Source organism: Gossypium arboreum, chromosome 1 (assembly GCF_025698485.1).
Source record: "Gossypium arboreum isolate Shixiya-1 chromosome 1, ASM2569848v2, whole genome shotgun sequence".
NCBI lineage: Eukaryota > Viridiplantae > Streptophyta > Magnoliopsida > Malvales > Malvaceae > Gossypium > Gossypium arboreum.
In genome coordinates, this window is record NC_069070.1 from 93,558,274 (window position 1) to 93,566,835 (window position 8,562).

Genomic DNA, 8,562 nt, shown 5'->3' on the forward strand with positions numbered 1-8,562 from the left:
AGTTTTTACGATTTAGTCCTTGTATTTTAATTACTAACCGTCTAATAAAATTACCTAACCAAATCTCGATATAAATCTCAAGTAAGCTCATAAATATTAATAATTAATATTTACTGAATCGATTATTGGTATACGGTGTTCTGAAACAATCATTTTTGGTACACTTTTACAAATTTTATGATTTAGTCCTTGTACTTTAAGTACTAGTTGTCTACTAAAATTACTAGACCAAAACTCAATATAAATCTAAAGTTAACTCATAAATATTAATAATTAATATTTACAGAATCAATGATCTGTATACGGAGTTCTGGAACCATCATTTCTAGTGCCAGTGAAAAATGGGTCGTTATATCAACTTAAATCAACAACCTTAACTGTATGTTATCCAAACTAAATTGAGGGGATGCCTTTCTCAATTTGGTGCTAAGATGAAGCCGTGAGGCCATTAAATCTATCTTTTAAATTGGAGAGTTAAAGAATATCAAAGTGAAGAATGTAAGTGCAATTTCAAAGTCTTACAATTCAAACACAAGATTAATTATTGGCTTAAAGCTAGGTTAAATCTAACTGTTCTAAATTGAAGATCAAGAAAAGAAAATACTTAAAAGGGAATTTTATTGGAAAATAAAAAAAACCTAAATTAAAAATAAAAAAGTTTTTGGTGGTTGTAATATTACCCCTCTCACACCTATATGATAATAACCTAAAAGATAATAATAAATCCTAAAACAAAAACATGGGGTTTTTACTTACCCTCCAAGATAATTCTAGTCCTAATTAATTACTTAAAGAGATATCTATGGAAATAAAAATAATTAAAATAATAATAATAATAGTCATAAAATCAAATAGTCTTATGCTCCATTCCTGATTTGCCATAATTCGTTATGGAAAATTAGGTTCTTTCCGGCACTTAATGAGCTTATTTTAGAGTAATTTTGTACTATTTTGATTAGTTTCTTAATTTAGTACTTTATGTATAAATTTAGTAAAATAAGCATTTTTATGCAAGTTTTGGTGCTTCAATGACCTGTTAGGCCAATTCGGGTTGAGGGTAGGACTAATGAGTTAATTAAGTGTGCAGGACATCATTTCAGATCAAGGAAGACAAGTGTCGCGACACCCAACTTCGAGCTGTCAGAAGTTCCATTTGATGTTCAATGTCGCGACACCCAACTTTGAGCTATCAGAAATCCCATTTGATGTTCAATGACGCGAGACCTATATCCAGTGTCATGACATTGGTTTGACAAGGGCTAAAATACTGCCAATGGTGTTTTCATTTGTACAAGATATTTTATTTTTTTCATCATCTGAAATTGACCTAGGAGGGTACGAAACATTAGACTATGTATAATAATATTAGGCTTAATTGAGGAGGCATTTTTTAGAATAGGTTTTAGGAGTTTTAGTTTCAATTTAGTTTGACATTTGATTACTTTTTTCAGACTTGGATTCAATTTCGATCCCAGCTTTGTTTCTTTAGTAATCTATAATTTTTCATTTGTTTTCAATTACAATCGGCCTTATCTTGGCTATTGTTAAAGGGCTTCTGGCTTCTGAGTGCATCCAATATCGAAAAAAATAAATTTCTTTTCCCTTCTTTTAACATCCCTAACCCGTCTTCGTTGCCAGATTAGGGTTACGGAGCATTACCGTATAATAAAAAACATTTAGCATCATACTATATAAATAAATTAAACATATCATAAACCATTCAGTCACATGCATTCTGTCCCTAAATCGAGCCTTCGAGGCCAAAAAAAAGAAGCTTAGAAGCAATTCGGGACTAATTTGAAATAAAATGGAAAGTTTAGGAAAAACATGCAAAAATTGGAAAACAGGAGACACACGGTCGTGTGGAACCTCTTTGATCGTGTAACTTTTGAACAAGGGACACACGGTCCTGTCCCAACTCGTGTCCTCACTCGTGTAACTCTCTGAGTAGGGTCACATGCTCGTGTGTCAGGCCATATAACTCACTGAGTTTCCCCACATGCCCGTGTGCCATGCCGTGTGTTAGGCCTTGTAACTCACTGACTTGAATACTAAGGAGCACTCAGATGACACGGCCATGTAGCCAGGCTATGTACCTCACACAGCTGAGCCGTACACTTGTGTCTCAGGCCATGTGGACCCAAAATTACCTAAAGTCAAGCTATCTCAAGACCATTCCGTTCAGAAGTTTTCAACCCATTCATGCACACCTTAAATGGATCTAAACATTACCTTGACACACATCAAAATGCCATTTCAGAGTCTTATTTCAACTAACCAATATGCCATTCAAAGGCACCACATTATACCAAAACAAAAACTATCAATATATGTCAATATTTTACCATTTCATACATGATAACCTATTCCAACTAGTTACCAAAACATACCACTTTTGTAATTTGACAAGGCATCAAATTGTACCAAACCAACATAGCTTTCAAAACTTATACATACCAAAGACATCACTAACACGTTCATCCAAAATACCAATCTCAAACCATCACAACATACCAAATGATCATGCTTTTCAATCCCTAAAAGTGGTCAAGATGGCCCTTATACAAGTTCATCATATAAACATAAACTTCAAGACATAAGCATAATAATTCAATCATTTAATACATCCATGAGACATCAATTTAAAAGACTTGTACATGCCATTATAAACCTAAATCATAATACTCAAAACTACCAAATTAATTTCAGGATAGCGTGATAGGTCTTCGATGAGCTTCCATCCAAATCGAGCTTCCGACGATCTATAAAACAAAGAAAAGAACTACGTAAGCAATGAGTGCTTAGTAAGCTCGTATAAACTTAAAACATAACTTACCATTTCTGTAATATCATACATAGAATAATTATATAACTTAGTATAAGCCTATTGAAACACCATCAAACTCACAAATTAATAAGTTCATCAACACCACATAATCATCAACCTTTTCATAAGATTATGAACCAATCCATTTACTTACTTACCATTCCATTCCAGATGCTAAGCATAAGCCTAAACAACATCATCAATTCACAAGTTAGTGCGCTTATCCATAATATAATTGAGTTCATCTATAAGATATGTGGTTTACCATGTATAAACATACCATTTTGCATCATCAATGTTACCATAATGTCATGATTCATTGCAATTTCATACTTACCATTTTGTTCCCTTTTCTTGCCCAGTGAACCATTTAGAATTACATCGGATACTTGGGAAAGCTCACACGAAGTGTGCCTTTCCATATGACCGTAACCTTTCCTTTACATCAATGCTCACACGAGCTATGAAATGAGCCTGCTCACACGAGCTGTGGGTCAGAATGTAAGCTACACGATGTTGCTCACATGAGTTGTGGAGTATTCCCAACAAATGCAGGACCTCAACCATCGATAGGACATTCAAGACTAGCAGTTGAAACATGAAATCCTTAATAACATGTCATTTGTATCCTAAGAATTCCTAAGGTTCAACCGGGACTTAATATTCGTCAATTCGTCATAGCATTGATACATTTTTATATCGATTGATTTACATTAAAACAACTCAATAAGCATTTAATTTAAACTACATTAAATCGAATACAGTTTATACGAACTTACCTCAATAACTAGGGGCGTAGTAAAATAGTCAAACGAATCCGAAGCTTTAGTTTTTCCTCGATCTAAGTTCGAAATTGATTTATCTTGATCTCAATAGATAATTTTCGTCAATTTAATACTTATAATATTCAATTTAATCCATATTTCATATTTATGAAGAATTACCAATTTGCCCTTAACATTTTAACTTTTCACAATTTAGTCCTTAATCTCATAACTTAGAATATAACCATTTTAATCTAAATCCATGTTAACCGTAGATACAAGGGACCTTGAACAACCCATATTTACCATCATTTCAGAAATAAACCCATAGATTTGCATCTTTAAGAATTTAATTCCAAATTCCAAATTTCATCAAAAATCATTTAACAAAACATGTTTGTTTCATAACAAATATCAATAATTAATCAATTAAAATCAAAACCTATTCAATAAAAATTCATGGACAGTCCCTCAAACTTTGACAGTTTTGCTAATTGACCCTCGGGCTAGCTAGACTAAGCTAAAACAAACTCAAAAACATAAAAATCATTAAAAACGGGAACAAATACACATACCATGCAAGAAGAACTCAAATAGAAGCTTAGAACCCTAGAAATGGCCATTCTTTCCTTCAATTTTCGGTGGAGAAGATGGTTAGAAAAGAAGAAACCAAATTTGTTTTATTTAATTTAAGTTTAATTGATATTTACCATTTTACCCTTTAAAGATCATCAAAATTTCATTAATACGTTACCCATAGATAAAAAATAAACCTTTAAATGGTCCATTTACCATTCAAGTCCTTTAGTTTAAGATTTCAAAGCTATTGGACCCCTTTAGCTAATAGAACTCAACTTTTACCTGTAACAACCCGTTTTTGGGGTTATTCAGAATAGTAGTTTTGGGACCATAATCCGAAGTTAAAATATTTATTTTATTATTTTAATAAAGTCTATGGTATGATATTAGAGATGTGTGAAAGTTTCGTAAAGAAATTTTACCGTTTGAGTGGTTAATTCGGTAAAAAGGGCCTAATCGCGTAAAAAGAAAAAGTTGATAGTTAAATGTGAGAATGTTTAATTGAACTTGTCTTTATAATATGATGCATTTATAACATAATTAGACCATTATAAGGGTTAGTGGAATTCATGGCTTGGCAAATTGGTGAATAGAATAAGTTTTAAAGGTTGTTAGGTAAATTGAATAATAATAGATTAAATAAATAAAACAAATACAAAAGTATAGCCATATTGCTTCATTATTGTCGAATATGCAAAGAAAGAATAGGAGAAAAGAGTTTTAAGGGTTCGACACATTTGGGGCTTGATTTAGGTAAGTTTTAAGATCGGTTTTCGATAATTTTTTACGTTTTTGAGATTATTGCTTCGTGTTTTACAAAACCAAAGCTTAAATTTTAGAATTTGATGATGATTTCATGAGATGCCATTGTTGATTTTGTGAGCTTTGTGATGATAAATGGTGAAATATGAAAGCTTGATGATAGATAAATATATTTTGTATTAAGATTTTTGATGAATTTGAATATTTTGGGTAATTTGTGAAAATGAGAAATTGAGGGACTAAAATGTGAAATAAATTGTACATATAAGCTTATAAGGACTAGAGGAAAAATTCAGCCAAGCATGAGTGTGGTCAAATTTTGAATATTTTGTGTTTTGTGAAATAGGGACTAAATTGTGAAAAATGTGAAATGTCAGGGGAAAAAGTGTAATTAGCCCATTTATGTGTTTTTAGATGAATTTGATTGAGTATATGATTAAATAAGTTGAATTTTCATTGAATTAGATCAAGAAATGAGAAAATCGGATTTGGATCGGGGAAAGTCGAAAATTATCGAATAGTCGTTCCGGTCATTTTGTATCCGTATAAGGTAAGTTCATAAGTAATTAAATGTTATTAAATTGAAATGTATCTGCATTATATATATATATATATATATATATATGCTGAATTAAGTTGTAAAAGAATATAAATGTGAAGTTGAAGTATGTAAAATATGAACTGAATTTGAGGCACTAAGTGTGCCATAAATGAAATAGCTACGGCTATTAAAATGACACTGAGTGTGCGAGATTATAACAGCATTGGCTGAGTAAATGACACTATGTGCGCGATACCGATATGAGTTCTGTTTAATGTAATGCCACTAAGTGTGCGATATAATTATAGCTTCGACTAATAAATTGGCACTAAGTTTGCGAGTTCGTAAAATGTTCATTGATGATCGAATGAATTGGTGCTTCGAGCATTAAAGTGATAAAGGTGATAAGTAAGAATGTAATGGTACAGGTATGTACGGAATCTATGTGATTGATGATGTTAAATATGTAGTAGATGAAAAATTATGCAATGAAAGCGAGTATGATTATGATTAGTAAATATATGATCTATGTGAAAACGAGATGTGGATACTAGTAAGTTATCTATGATCAAATGAATTATATGAGAAAGGTAGAATTGTAAATGTGATTTGCCATATATGATTCAGGTACATGGGATATATATATGAAATTATGATATGATATGTAAGCATGATTCAAATGGTGATATGTGAAATATATGAAAATGAACAATGTATTATAAATGTGCTTGTTATATAAAATTGTGGTCCTACGTTTTGGACATGAGAATTATGAAAAAAAAAATGGAATATGGTTATTCGGGTTTTGAAATGCATAAAAAGGAATTTGTATATTTTTATGCATGAAATGAAATAAATGACTATGTTTTGGTTGGTTATGTAACGAAATCACTTAATGTGGCGATGTTGGATTATATAGAAAAGTGATTGAATATGTGTATGAAGTTAACTAAATTTTGACTTAATCAAGTTGAACTATATGCATGATTTTGTGAAGATTTAATTGCTTATGATTTACTAAGCTCTCGAAGCTTACTTTGTGTGTTTTTCCTTTGCTTATAGAGTTTTGGAGACTTGCTCAGGTTGGAAGTCGCAGGAGATCTCATCACACTATCCGGTTATCGTTTCGGTAAATAAAAGGTTTGAGTTTGTGGTTAAGTGGCATGTATAGGTTAGAGTTATGTCAATATGAATGTAATTTATATATAGCCATGTGATATGGCTTGGTTTTGGTGCTTGTAGGTTTGACCCAATTGGGGTGGCAAATTGACTATTCAAATGGCCTATTTTTGTCCACACGGGTAGAGACACGGGCGTGTGTCTCAGCCGTGTGTGACACATAGCCATGTTACACGGCCGTGTGTCCCTTGGGGTACCCTACGAATTAAAGTCAGTATACCTTCCAGTTTTAGCACGGCCTGTTCACACGGGCGTGTGACCTGTAAACTTTGGAAAAATGTTAAGCTTTCAAATAATTTTTATATGTATTCGGTTTAGTCCCAACCCCTTTCTAATACATGTTTAAGGTCTCAATGACCTATACATGGGACTCCATATTGATGTTTGATCTATGATGTTTCGATGTTTACAAAATGATTATGAATGTTCAGTATTGTTCGGTAACGCCTTATGATCCGATTCTGGCGACGGATACGAGTTAGGGGTGTTACATTTAGTGGTATCAGAGCTATGGTTTAGTCGACTTTAGGACTACCATAGCATATGTGAGTCTAGCTGTACATGCCATAGTTAACCTACAATAGTGTGACATCTCCTAGCTCTAACAAAATTGTTTTGTAAGATATAGATGACCTCCAACCGAGCTATTTACAGTAATGCTAAAAAATGATATTGAGATGATTGAAATGTGCTTATGATGTGTCGAAATTGAAAGGTATGAATAGAAGTTCATGATATGTAGGTGCTAATGTAAGAAATATGATAATCAAGAGTTGAGGACTGTGGAAAAGAGGAATGAAATGAAAAATCGTATAGTGAAAAGCCCATCCATGTTTGATTGACATTCATATGATGCTATGTGCCCAACATATTTGATTTCATAAATATGACAAGAAAATTTACATCATAGACGAAATGTGTGCGTATGTATACTTATTGAATGATGTCTAATCAGTATGTTCATATGGTTGACTCTTATGTTTAAATTGCTAAATTAAAGATATCATAATTTTATGTTTTATGGATTTGTTATGGAATCATAAATATCATGATAGAATGAGAATTAAATTGAAAGATCAAATTGAGTGGAACGCAGGAAATGGGTACGAGCGTTCGATGATGAATTGACGGATAAGACCATGGTTGGACCATGGTAGTACATGTGAGATCCCATGTAAGACCATGTTTGGGACATGGCTTGGCATCAAGATGAGATCTCGTAAAAGACCATGTTTGGGACATGGCATCGGCGTTGATATGTGTGCTAGTGTAAGACCATGTCTGGGACATGACATCATTATGAGACAGAGTGTAAGACCATAGCTGGGCTATTGGCATCGATATGTTATCCCATGTAACACCATATCTGGGATATGGCATTGGCATCTTATTATGTGTATGAGGCTTTGTGCAAGACCATAGTTGGACTATGGCATCAAGTAAACGACGCACTCAGACCCGTAAGACGCTCTCTAATTTGAAAAATGTTGGTAAGTAAAATTGAGGTTAAATGTTGAAATTTAATTAGATACTGATATTGGGCTCGAGTAAGTAAACTTTATTGTTTGAAATTGTGGATAACATAAACATTTGTTAAATAAGTCAGTATGTTAAATTTCTTGGCCTGAACTATGTGATTGTGATGATATTATATTGAATATGAATGTTGAGTCATATGTATGTATTTATAAGAGTCAAGTTAGAGGCTTTACAACTCCCCCTTACCCGTTTTGCTTTTGTGACGAAATTTACAAAAATTTTGTTGAATAAGTTCACAAGTATAAGACTAAAGAGTTGAATGGTGAGATAATTAGTAATGCAAATAAAGTAGAGTACAGGGTAACAAATGAACTCAGTTTTAGAAGAAATATCAGATTGTTTTAAAGATTATACAGATTATGTAATATCAT